This window comes from Schistocerca americana, chromosome 5, assembly GCF_021461395.2.
Source record: "Schistocerca americana isolate TAMUIC-IGC-003095 chromosome 5, iqSchAmer2.1, whole genome shotgun sequence".
Lineage (NCBI taxonomy): Eukaryota > Metazoa > Arthropoda > Insecta > Orthoptera > Acrididae > Schistocerca > Schistocerca americana.
In genome coordinates, this window is record NC_060123.1 from 443388943 (window position 1) to 443403201 (window position 14259).

Sequence of the window (14259 nt, forward strand, 5' to 3'; positions counted from 1 at the left end):
AACTTTGGTTCAGTTTCATCAATTTGTTACGATTGAGTAGAAGCTGGAGTCCATCTTTGACAACAATAGACAGTATTGATAGCATAATTAAACTACATAACTGAAGCAGAGTTTATTTCTTTACTTTGTAGTTCAGTGTACATTGCACTAAAACTCTTAACTTTAACGTAGTATTCCTTTGATTTCTCATGTCATGTGGAAGTGCAAATATGTAAACACTGAGACTTGCTCAGTGTTTTTGCGTTTATTGGGTTATCGCTATGGAAGGCCTGTGTTCTGGTTTTGTTTAAAGACAAAGAGTTTAAATACGTCTGCTTGTGTCTGTATATGTGTGGATGGATATGTGTGTGTGTGTGTGTGTGTGTGTGTGTGTGTGTGTGTGTGCGAGTGTATACCCGTCCTTTTTTCCCCCCTAAGGTAAGTCGTGCACACACACACATATCCATCCACACATACAGACACAAGCAGCTTGTGTCTGTATGTGTGGATGGATATGTGTGTGTGTGTGTGCGAGTGTATACCTGTCCTTTTTTCCCCATAAGGTAAGTCTTTCCGCTCCCGGGATTGGAATGACTCCTTACCCTCTCCCTTAAAACCCACTTCCTTTCGTCTTTCCCTCTCTTTCCCTCTCCTTCCCTCTTTCCTGATGAGGCAACAGTTTGTTGCGAAAGCTTGAATTTTGTGTGTATGTTGGTGTTTGTTTGTGTGTCTATCGACCTGCCAGCGCTTTCGTTCGGTAAGTCACCTCATCTTTGTTTTTATATATGATTTTTCCCTGGCAGGTCGATAGACAGACAAACAAACACCAACATACACACAAAATTCAAGCTTTCGCAACAAACTGTTGCCTCATCAGGAAAGAGGGAAGGAGAGGGAAAGACGAAAGGAAGTGGGTTTTAAGGGAGAGGGTAAGGAGTCATTCCAATCTCGGGAGCAGAAAGACTTACCTTATGGGGAAAAAAGGACAGCTATACACTCGCGCGTGCACACACACACACACACACACACACACACACACACACACACACACACACACACACACACACACATCCATCCACACATACAGACACAAGCTGCTTGTGTCTGTATGTGTGGATGGATATGTGTGTGTGTGTGTGTGTGTGAATATATATATATATATATATATATATATATATATATATATATATATATATATATATATATATAATGGAAGGAAACATTCCACGTGGGAAAAATTATATATAAAAACAAAGATGAGGTGACTTACCGAACAAAAGCGCTGGCCGGTCGATAGACACACAAACATACACACACAATTCAAGCTTTCGCAACAAACTGTTGCCTCATCAGGAAAGAGGGAAGGAGAGGGGAAGACGAAAGGAAGTGGGTTTTAAGGGAGAGGGTAAGGAGTCATTCCAATCCCGGGAGCGGAAAGACTTACCTTAGGGGGAAAAAAGGACAGGTATACACTCGCACACACGCACATATCCATCCACACATGCAGACACAAGCAGACATATTTAGAGACAAAGAGTTTGGGCAGAGATGTCAGTCGAGGCAGAAGTGTAGAGGCAAAGAAGTTGTTGAAAGACAGGTGAGGTATGAGTGGCGGCAACTTGAAATTAGCGGAGATTGAGGCCTGGCGGATGACGAGAAGAGAGGATATACTGAAGGGCAAGTTCCCATCTCCGGAGTTCGGATAGGTTGGTGTTGGTGGGAAGTATCCAGATAACACGGACGGTGTAACACTGTGCCAAGATGTGCTGGCTGTGCACCAAGGCATGTTTAGCCACAGGGTGATCCTCATTACCAACAAACACTGTCTGCCTGTGTCCATTCATGCGAATGGACAGTTTGTTGCTGGTCATTCCCACATAGAACGCATCACAGTGTAGGCAGGTCAGTTGGTAAATCACGTGGGTGCTTTCACACGTGGCTCTGCCTCTGATCGTGTACACCTTCCGGGTTACAGGACTGGAGTAGGTGGTGGTGGGAGGGTGCATGGGACAGGTTTTGCATCGGGGGCGGTTACAAGGATAGGAGCCAGAGGGTAGGGAAGGTGGTTTGGGGATTTCATAGGGATGAACTAACAGGTTACGAAGGTTAGGTGGACGGCGGAAAGACACTCTTGGCGGAGTGGGGAGGATTTCATGAAGGATGGATCTCATTTCAGGGCAGGATTTGAGGAAATCGTATCCCTGCTGGAGAGCCACATTCAGAGTCTGGTCCAGTCCCGGAAAGTATCCTGTCACAAGTGGGGCACTTTTGTGGTTCTTCTGTGGGGGATTCTGGGTTTGAGGGGATGAGGAAGTGGCTCTGGTTATTTGCTTCTGTACCAGATCGGGAGGGTAGTTGCGGGATGCGAAAGCTGTTTTCAGGTTGTTGGTGTAATGATTCAGGGATTCCGGACTGGAGCAGATTCGTTTGCCACGAAGACCTAGGCTGTAGGGAAGGGACCGTTTGATGTGGAATGGGTGGCAGCTGTCATAATGGAGGTACTGTTGCTTGTTGGTGGGTTTGATGTGGACGGACGTGTGAAGTTGGCCATTGGACAGGTGGAGGTCAACGTCAAGGAAAGTGGCATGGGATTTGGAGTAGGACCAGGTGAAACTGATGGAACCAAAGGAGTTGAGGTTGGAGAGGAAATTCTGGAGTTCTTCTTCACTGTGAGTCCAGATCATGAAGATGTCATCAATAAATCTGTACCAAACTTTGGGTTGGCAGACTTGGGTAACCAAGAAGGCTTCCTCTAAGCGACCCATGAATAGGTTGGCGTACGAGGGGGCCATCCTGGTGCCCATGGCTGTTCCCTTTAATTGTTGGTATGTCTGGCCCTCAAAAGTGAAGAAGTTGTGGGTCAGGATGAAGCTGGCTAAGGTGATGAGGAAAGAGGTTTTAGGTAGGGTGGCAGGTGATCGGCGTGAAAGGAAATGCTCCATCGCAGCGAGGCCCTGGACGTGCGGAATATTTGTGTATAAAGATGTGGCATCAATGGTTACAAGGATGGTTTCCGGGGGTAACAGATTGGGTAAGGATTCCAGGCGTTCAAGGAAGTGGTTGGTGTCCTTGATGAAGGATGGGAGACTGCATGTAATGGGTTGAAGGTGTTGATCTACGTAGGCAGAGATACGTTCTGTGGGGGCTTGGTAACCAGCTACAATGGGGCGGCCGGGATGATTGGGTTTGTGGATTTTAGGAAGAAGGTAGAAGGTAGGGGTGCGGGGTGTCGGTGGGGTCAGGAGGTTGATGGAGTCAGGTGAAAGGTTTTGCAGGGGGCCTAAGGTTCTGAGGATTCCTTGAAGCTCCGCCTGGACATCGGGAATGGGGTTACCTTGGCAAACTTTGTATGTGGTGTTGTCTGAAACCTGACGCAGTCCCTCAGCCACATACTCCCGACGATCAAGTACCACGGTCGTGGAACCCTTGTCCGCCGGAAGAATGACGATGGATCGGTCAGCCTTCAGATCACGGATAGCCTGGGCTTCAGCAGTGGTGATGTTGGGTGTAGGATTAAGGTTTTTTAAGAAGGATTGAGATGAAAGGCTGGAAGTCAGAAATTCCTGGAAGGTTTGGAGAGGGTGATTTTGAGGAAGAGGAGGTGGGTCCCGCTGTGACGGAGGACGGAACTGTTCCAGGCAGGGTTCAATTTGGATGGTGTCTTGAGGAGTCGGATCATTAGGAGTAGGATTAGGATCATTTTTCTTCGTGGCAAAGTGATACTTCCAGCAGAGAGTACGAGTGTAGGACAGTAAATCTTTGACGAAAGATTTACTGTCCTACACTCGTACTCTCTGCTGGAAGTATCACTTTGCCACGAAGAAAAATGATCCTAATCCTACTCCTAATGATCCGACTCCTCAAGACACCATCCAAATTGAACCCTGCCTGGAACAGTTCCGTCCTCCGTCACAGCGGGACCCACCTCCTCTTCCTCAAAATCACCCTCTCCAAACCTTCCAGGAATTTCTGACTTCCAGCCTTTCATCTCAATCCTTCTTAAAAAACCTTAATCCTACACCCAACATCACCACTGCTGAAGCCCAGGCTATCCGTGATCTGAAGGCTGACCGATCCATCGTCATTCTTCCGGCGGACAAGGGTTCCACGACCGTGGTACTTGATCGTCGGGAGTATGTGGCTGAGGGACTGCGTCAGGTTTCAGACAACACCACATACAAAGTTTGCCAAGGTAACCCCATTCCCGATGTCCAGGCGGAGCTTCAAGGAATCCTCAGAACCTTAGGCCCCCTGCAAAACCTTTCACCTGACTCCATCAACCTCCTGACCCCACCGACACCCCGCACCCCTACCTTCTACCTTCTTCCTAAAATCCACAAACCCAATCATCCCGGCCGCCCCATTGTAGCTGGTTACCAAGCCCCCACAGAACGTATCTCTGCCTACGTAGATCAACACCTTCAACCCATTACATGCAGTCTCCCATCCTTCATCAAGGACACCAACCACTTCCTTGAACGCCTGGAATCCTTACCCAATCTGTTACCCCCGGAAACCATCCTTGTAACCATTGATGCCACATCTTTATACACAAATATTCCGCACGTCCAGGGCCTCGCTGCGATGGAGCATTTCCTTTCACGCCGATCACCTGCCACCCTACCTAAAACCTCTTTCCTCATCACCTTAGCCAGCTTCATCCTGACCCACAACTTCTTCACTTTTGAGGGCCAGACATACCAACAATTAAAGGGAACAGCCATGGGCACCAGGATGGCCCCCTCGTACGCCAACCTATTCATGGGTCGCTTAGAGGAAGCCTTCTTGGTTACCCAAGTCTGCCAACCCAAAGTTTGGTACAGATTTATTGATGACATCTTCATGATCTGGACTCACAGTGAAGAAGAACTCCAGAATTTCCTCTCCAACCTCAACTCCTTTGGTTCCATCAGTTTCACCTGGTCCTACTCCAAATCCCATGCCACTTTCCTTGACGTTGACCTCCACCTGTCCAATGGCCAACTTCACACGTCCGTCCACATCAAACCCACCAACAAGCAACAGTACCTCCATTATGACAGCTGCCACCCATTCCACATCAAACGGTCCCTTCCCTACAGCCTAGGTCTTCGTGGCAAACGAATCTGCTCCAGTCCGGAATCCCTGAATCATTACACCAACAACCTGAAAACAGCTTTCGCATCCCGCAACTACCCTCCCGATCTGGTACAGAAGCAAATAACCAGAGCCACTTCCTCATCCCCTCAAACCCAGAATCCCCCACAGAAGAACCACAAAAGTGCCCCACTTGTGACAGGATACTTTCCGGGACTGGACCAGACTCTGAATGTGGCTCTCCAGCAGGGATACGATTTCCTCAAATCCTGCCCTGAAATGAGATCCATCCTTCATGAAATCCTCCCCACTCCACCAAGAGTGTCTTTCCGCCGTCCACCTAACCTTCGTAACCTGTTAGTTCATCCCTATGAAATCCCCAAACCACCTTCCCTACCCTCTGGCTCCTATCCTTGTAACCGCCCCCGATGCAAAACCTGTCCCATGCACCCTCCCACCACCACCTACTCCAGTCCTGTAACCCAGAAGGTGTACACGATCAGAGGCAGAGCCACGTGTGAAAGCACCCACGTGATTTACCAACTGACCTGCCTACACTGTGATGCGTTCTATGTGGGAATGACCAGCAACAAACTGTCCATTCGCATGAATGGACACAGGCAGACAGTGTTTGTTGGTAATGAGGATCACCCTGTGGCTAAACATGCCTTGGTGCACAGCCAGCACATCTTGGCACAGTGTTACACCGTCCGTGTTATCTGGATACTTCCCACCAACACCAACCTATCCGAACTCCGGAGATGGGAACTTGCCCTTCAGTATATCCTCTCTTCTCGTCATCCGCCAGGCCTCAATCTCCGCTAATTTCAAGTTGCCGCCACTCATACCTCACCTGTCTTTCAACAACTTCTTTGCCTCTACACTTCTGCCTCGACTGACATCTCTGCCCAAACTCTTTGTCTCTAAATATGTCTGCTTGTGTCTGTATGTGTGGATGGATATGTGCGTGTGTGCGAATGTATACCTGTCCTTTTTTCCCCCTAAGGTAAGTCTTTCCGCTCCCGGGATTGGAATGACTCCTTACCCTCTCCCTTAAAACCCACTTCCTTTCGTCTTCCCCTCTCCTTCCCTCTTTCCTGATGAGGCAACAGTTTGTTGCGAAAGCTTGAATTTTGTGTGTATGTTTGTGTTTGTTTGTGTGTCTATCGACCTGCCAGCGCTTTTGTTCGGTAAGTCACCTCATCTTTGTTTTTTTATATATCACACACACACACACACACACACACACACACACATCCATCTGCACAGACTCCTTGCAGACTCCTCTACAATTTTTACCCTCCACACTGCCCTCCAGTACTAAATTGGTGATCCCTTGATGCCTCAGAACATGTCCTACCAACCGATCCCATCTTCTAGTCAAGTTGTGCCACAAACTCCTCTTCTCCCCAATTCTATTCAATACCTCTTTATTAGTTATGTGATCACCCATCTAATCTTCAGCATTCTTCTGTAGCACCACATTTCGAAAGCTTCTATTCTCTTCTTGTCTAAACTATATATCGTCCATGTTTCACTTCCATACATGGCTACACTCCATATGAATACTTTCAGAAACAACTTCCTGACACTTAAATCAATACTAGATGTTAACAAATTTCTCTTCTTCAGAAACGCTTTCCTTGCCATTGCCAGTCTAAATTTTATCTCCTCTCTATTTTGACCATCATCAGTTATTTTGTTCCCCAAATAGCAAAACTCCTTTACTACTTTAAGTGTCTCATTTCCTAATCTGATTCCCTCAGCATTCCCGACTAAATTTGACTACATTCCATTATCCTCGTTTTGCTTTTGTTGATGGTCTTCTTATACCCTCCTTTCAAGACACTGTCCATTCCGTTCAACTGCTCTTCCAAGTCCTTTGCTGTCTCTGACAGAATTACTATGTCATCGGCGAACCTCAAAGTTTTTATTTCTTCTCCATGGATTTTAATACCTACTTCGAACTTTTCTTTTGTTTCCTTTACTGCTTGCTCAATATACAGATTGAATAACATCGGGGAGAGGCTACAACCCTGTCTCACTCCTTTCCCAACCCCTGCTTCCCTTTCATGCCCCTCGACTCTTATAACTGCCATCTGGTTTCTGTACAAATTGTAAATAGCCTTTCGCTCCCTGTATTTTACCCCTGCCACCTTTAGAATTTGAAAGAGAGTATTCCAGTCAATATTGTCCAAAGCTTTCTCTAAGTCTACAAATGCTAGAAACGTAGGTTTGCCTTTCCTTAATCTTTCTTCTAAGATAAGTCGTAAGGTCAGTATTGCCTCACGTGTTCCAATATTTCTACGGAATCCAAACTGATCTTCCCCAAGGGTGGCTTCTACTAGTTTTTCCATTCGTCTCTAAAGAATTTGCGTTAGTATTTTGCAGCTGTGATTTGTTAAACTGATAGTTTGGTAATTTTCACATCTGTCAGCACCTGCTTTCTTTGGGATTGGAATTATTATATTCTTCTTGAAGTCTGAGGGAATTTCGCCCGTCTCATACATCTTGCTCACCAGACGGTAGAGTTTTGTCAGGGCTGGCTCTCCCAAGGCTGTCAGTAATTCTAATGGAATGTTGTCTACTCCTGGGGCCTTGTTTTGCCTTAGGTCTTTCAGTGCTCTGTCAAACTCTTCACGCAGTATCGTATCTCCCATTTCATCTTCATCTACATCCTCTTCCATTTCCATAATACTGTCCACAAGTACATCACCCTTGTACAGACCCTCTATATACTCCTTCCACCTTTCTGCTTTCCCTTCTTTGCTTAAAACTGGGTTTCCATCTGAGGTCTTGATATTCATGCAAGTGGTTCTCTTTTCTCCAAAGGTCTCTTGAATTTTTCTGTAGGCAGTATCTATCTTACCCCTGGTGAGATAAGCCTCTACATCCTTACATTTGTTCTCTAGCCATGCCTGCTTAGCCATTTTGCACTTCCTGTCGATCTCATTTTTGAGACATTTGTATTCCTTTTTGCCTGCTTCACTTACTGCATTTTTGTGTTTTCTCCTTTCATCAATTAAATTCAGAATCTCTTCTGTTACCCAAGGATTTCTACTAGTCCTCATCTTTTTACCTACTTGATCCTCTGCTGCCTTCACTATTTCATCCCTTGAAGCTACCCATTCTTCTTCTACTGTATTTCTTTCCCCCATTCCTGTCAATTGTTCCCTTATGCTCTCCCTGAAACTCTGTACAACCTCTGGTTCTTTCAGTTTATCCAGGTCCCATCTCCTTAAGTTCCCCCCTTTTTGCAGTTTCTTCTGTTTTAATCTACAGTTCATAACCAATAGATTGTGGTCAGAGTCCACATCTGCCCCTGGAAATGTCTTACAATTTAAAACCTGGTTCCTAAATCTCTGTCTTACCATTATATAATCTATCTGAAACCTTTTAGTATCTCCAGGGTTCTTCCATGCATACAACCTTCTTTCATGATTCTTGATCCAAGCGTTAGCTATGATTAAGTTATGCTCTGTGCAAAATTCTACCAGGCGGCTTCCTCTTTCATTTCTTAGCCCCAATCCATATTCACCTACTACGTTTCCTTCTCTTCCTTTTCCTACTGTTGAATTCCAATCACCCATGACTATTAAATTTTCTTCTCCCTTCACTAACTGAATAATTTCTTTTATCTCATCATACATTTCATCAATTTCTTCTTCATCTGCAGAGCTAGTTGGCATATAAACTTGTACTACTGTAGTAGGCGTGGGCTTCATGTCTATCTTGGCCATAATAATGCGTTCACTATGCTGTTTGTAGTAGCTTACTCGCACTCCTATTTTTTAATCATTATTAAACCTACTCCTGCATTACTCCTATTTGATTTTGTGTTACCTTAATGAGTTGTACCTTAGTTACCTTAATGTGTTACATCTTATGACTGGCGCATATGTTTCATCACAATCCAGGCCTTGCTTCTGAGCACAGCCTTTTACCACCAGCCATGCTTTATAGTGTACAATGAGACCTTTCATATCTTTCTTTCTTTCTTTTAAATACCCATTTTGCTCTTAATGGCTTTTTATCTTAATGTAAATCAGCAGACTCCGTGTGGTTCTCTTTGTGAGATTGTAACTCTTCTTGTATTGCCTTCAACCAGTTTTCAATGTTGTCTGACATCATTGTTTCTTCTAATGTCAAAGGATGAGAGTCAGTTGACTGTTTAGACTGATAGAGTTTCTTTGGCTTTGGAATTCTCGATGACCTTCATATTTGCTGCAGTTGCTCATTTTCGTTAATTGGATCATCTGGACTTGTTTCGTCATTGCTGCTAGTATTCACTGAACTACTACTTGATGTTACACTCTTCAGGTTCAGATTCAATTTCTTCTAATTCAGTTATAGTAACTTCATCATGCTGCTTCTTTGTCATTGGGAGAAACAGTCGACTTGGTTCCTTTGACCCAGTTCCCTCATTTCACTGTTTCGAAGTATCTTCCTCAAAAGTCACATCTCTTGTTTTTATGATTCTCTGACAGTTAGGTTCAAAAAATCTGTATGCTTTTGAATATTCACTGTATCCTACCAAAATACACTCACCAATTTTTTGGTTCCATTTTCATCTGTTGGCTCTTGGAATGTGAGCATAAGCCTTATTTCCAAATATTCTAAGATGCTTAAGATTCGGCTTCTTGTTCGTCCAAGCTTCCTCTGGGGTCTTGTTCTTTAGTGCAGTATTGTACAGTTGTAACATTCATCCATTCCATTTTGTTCTGGTGTATATGGCACTGTAGTCTGATGTCGGATTCCTTCCTTTCTGAAAACTGTTATCAGATTATCATTCACATATTCTGTGCCATTATCAGTGTGTAGAGTGCAGAGCCTTTTTTCAGTTTGACTTTCTACTAGATTTTTGAAGTCTCATATCAGTTGTGCTACTTGTTGTTTATTTCTGAGGAAATATACTAATACTTCCCTGGAATAATCATCTGTTAGAGTAAGGAAGTATCTGGCTCCTCCAATTGATCTAGTATGCATTGGCCCTCGCAAATCTGAGCGAACTAGCTCGAGAATTTCTGTGGCTCTTGAGCTAGATCATGGAAAAGGAAGTTTTGTTTGTTTTCCCTCTAAGCAAATTACACAGGGAGTATTTATTGTTCCCTTATATGAAATTCCTTTAGCCAGGCCATTACGAAGTGCATCCATTGGTTCAGAAAGCAGATGACTTAGTCTTTTATGCCACAAGTTTGCACTATTTGCGTGCAATATGGATTTTGCTTCAAAATTTCGATCATATGGTTGGTATAGTTGGTACATTGCGTTTGCTGATGATGCACTAGCAGCCATATTTTTGCATGATACGACCAACTTGTTTGTCAAATAAAATCAAATGACCTTTTTCTATTATTTTACTAACAGACAGTAGATTTGTGCTTAGCCGAGGCACATACAAAATATCCTCTACTGTGATTCTAACTTTGTTGTTACCAGTGAGAACATCTACAAATGAAGATTATATACCTTTTACGGGTAAGTTTTCATTATTTGAGAATGGCCACATGTCTCTAACAATCAGTCAAGTTTCAGTTTCACTATGTTCTGTTTGTACTATAGTTCCTTTTTACCAGATTTTACTTTAAACACATGTCAAGGGTACAATCAGCTCAAATGATTATGGGCAAAATCACTTTTAAAAAGCTAAGCAATTCCTGTTGTAATCTGCTAGTAGCCTATACATCTGACAATATGTACTCAAGTCAATACCTTGCTCAAGGAACCACAAAATACTATTAATCTATAGAGGTTGCCCTTGCTGGTGCTAAAAAATTCTTGGAGCAAACACTAACAATGGAACCTATTTGAACAGAGTCGGTCCTAGATCGCTCTTGGGAGAAAAACTTTGGAGCTACACCAATTAACAGTAGACTCTGCACAACATCTGATTTACCAAACCCTTAAGTCTGCTTGTATAAGAAAGTCTGACCCCCACCAGACAACAAATCAAACCTCAGCCCAGACAGACTATGACTTGTTGTCCTTTGACAAACTGACTCCTACAAAGCTCAAACACGGACTGCCTAGCTTTCTCAAGTAAGTCACTTGGAACCTCAATTGAAACAAACATGTAATGCCAGCTTGACGTTTTGGTAATGATTTCATTATCATCATCAGCCATCAGTAAGCTCAAGTGGTGGCTGGGAGCCTTGCAGTGCCATTACATATCTGGTTTCTGCGATGATAAGTAGCTACCTCACTGCTACATTGTGCTTTAGTCTCCTTTTGGCTTCCAATCAACCGCATATCTAAAATATTGCTGCAAAAAACATACATAAGATTTTATACACATATTTTTTACATATACAAACCGTGTTCCAATACCAATATGCACTCGGTTGCTAAACAATAGGAAAGGTGAACTTACAACATACCCATGATGCAGCACAAATGCTTGAAGTTAGGATGGAAGGAAGCCAAAGGTGATTTAAATCTGGTAATAGAAAATTCACTAGGACTTTCCATTACCATATCCTCTACTTTCCTTCACTGTATCCTCTGACCTACATATGATTAACTGATCATCTGCAGATATAGCTGCTGTGAGGTTATTTTGAAACATTACAAAGTAGTTCTTCGAATATTTTTGCGTTCTTGTGATAAATTCATGCCCTATATATCTTATATGGTGTTGTGAACAGGAACATTCTTGTCAAACTACTTCATTTATATTAGCAGTAAGTTTCCCAGTTTCATTTGTTTTTGTTACAGATTTGTTTCTATTATTTTTATGTTTTTATTTCTATTATTGTTTCTATTATTATTTGTTTCTATTATTCTATTGCCTTGATGAGGTGTGTTGGTGTACTAAAATATCCCTCATTAAGTTTTAGCAAGAGTTCAGTAAGCTTATGCTTCTGTATTAGAGTAGGAGCATAAATATTAGAAGTCAAATGGAAAAAAAGAACCTTTCACCCTTTTCTAAGTATTAAACAATGGAAAATCTGGAATGGCATAACAACTATATGAATTGGGATGTATTGCTGTTCACTACATAAGGGTGGTGCTGAGCAACAGATAGGCACATTTAAAAGTGCATTGAGAAGTAGGTTAAGCTGTTAGACAAAGTCCTTCATCAGATGTAGAAAACACATGCACACATTCATATATGGGCAACTCAGAAACACACGGCCAATGTTATCTCTGAGCACTGAGACCCCACTGCAGTGAGTAGTGACCTGGGGTGGGAGATAACGGTTACAGAAGAGGTATGGGATGGAATGGGAGGGCTACACTAGCCATATAAGGGTGGGGAAGATGCTGCAAGCTGCCTGTGGTAATGTACAGGTATGTTTTGTTGCTAGATGCAGCTCTGGGAGGCTAAGAGACAGTTAGACTACCTAATTACTGATCATACTGTGCGACATTGTGTGCTTACTATTGGTAACTGCTACACAGTATGTACCATCTGAACTCTCCCCATTGAACTGTAAAGGTGGGAACTCTTCCTACAAAATATCCATCGTTCCCATAACTTCCCTGGTCTCAACCTTCACAAGTCCCTGTCCTCAAACTATCTCTGTGTCCTAACATGATCCCATTCCAGCCTCACACATGCCTCTGCCCTCAGCGTCCCTCTATAGTTCTTCCTCCTTTCTCTGCTTCTCCCTTTTCCTCATTTTCTGCTCCAGCACAACCTCCCAATGCTGCACTTAGCAGATCACTCTCTTGTCCATGCCATGTCATTGCACACTGCCACAGATGCTCTATAGCATCTTGTCCAACCCTGCCTTGCTATCCCTCCCCATCCCCACCCTATGCCTCTTCTGTAGCTCCACCACACACCCTAGCCGAGTTTGTTACTGCAGTCGGACCTCAGTGCCCAGAGACAACAAAATGTGCCTGTAAGCTGCTCAGTGCCTTCTAATTTATCATAATTCTTATTGTTGTTTTCTAAGTATTAATGATTTAGGGATACTTTGTATAGCATTAATATTTGAAAATGTACATGTTACAGCTAGAAACACAATTGTATATCAACCCACACAAGCTGTAAGCAGAAGAAAACATGGTTCTGACAGCTATCCAGAGGACCTGTGCACAATTGCAAAGATTCTTGCATGGGTCATTGTGTATATCAGCAGGCTGTTACATAATTGGAACAAACACATTAGTTATGAACAAATGCAAACTTTCATAAGTTACATGCTTGAATAACTTTATGAAGATCTACCATTTGACATTGACTTGGTCTGTGTTTTATATGTGCTTCCAACAAGTAGAATTTCCTGAGCATGGAAGAGTGTGTGTGTGTGTGTGTGTGTGTGTGTGTGTGTGTGTGTGTGTGTGTGTGTGTGTGTGTGTGTGTGTGTGTGTGTGTGTGTATGCGTGTGTGTGTGGTCTAATTCAGAAGAAGGCCTTTTGTTTTAAGACACACGTGATGGATGGGGTGTGTTGTGAAGGAGCAATAATGTTTTATCCCTTTTATCATTCTTTAACTGATCAGCTTCCATAAACAATTCCATGTAAATCATACTGCCCATACAGGCACACTTTTGTGAGGTGTAAACAATAGGCATCCCATACATATTAATGTGTTTGAAAAAACATGGTTTCTTACTTTTCTCAATGGCTAGCATAGGAAATTGGTGGCTACCAGTAGCAATAGTACACGATAAAGTAGTAACGCAATCCTTGCTTATTTTAGGACCAGGTCCTGCTGATTCATGAGGTGAAGCAACAGTTTTTCTTGGCAAAGCTCTCCAAATGAGCCTAATTTCTTCACTGCTGGAGTTTTTGAGAGCACGGTCTTCCATCAATATGTCTCTTAATTTGATTTTGAAAGAATCAGCTGCTGAAGAATCAGCAGACAGTTTCTTTTTCTTTCCTTATGTTTAAAGCTTAAAAGTGCCATGTCTTGACTTAAAACGTTTTAATCAACTTGTGCTTGCCTTAAAAGTCAGTGTCCCTCCAGGAATGGGGCTGATATACATTCTCCTTGCGATCTTGTTTGTGTAAACCACTGGTAAACAGCAACAGCATAAACTAGATCTGTGTTTGTGGTAAGCTTCATAGTTTTAAAACTTGTGATCTGTCAGTAGAATAAGCTTAGGTATAAAATTTGTGATACTCATTTATTATTTTCTAATTTATATCCATAACTGGTGACTTACCAATCCTGTACTAATTAGATAATTGGTAATAGATTCACCTCTGTTAATCTTTTATTAAACTATTATTTATCTCTTGTAGAAAGGACAA

The 14259-nt window shown here is 42.9% G+C and overlaps 1 protein-coding gene across 2 annotated transcripts in view; it reads left to right on the forward strand.

Annotated features, from left to right (window-relative positions):
• The window catches only part of LOC124615372 (voltage-dependent calcium channel subunit alpha-2/delta-3-like), a 332033-nt gene that overhangs the window by 134408 nt on the left and 183366 nt on the right, over nt 1-14259 (forward strand). The gene's annotated exons all lie outside the window — the stretch shown is intronic.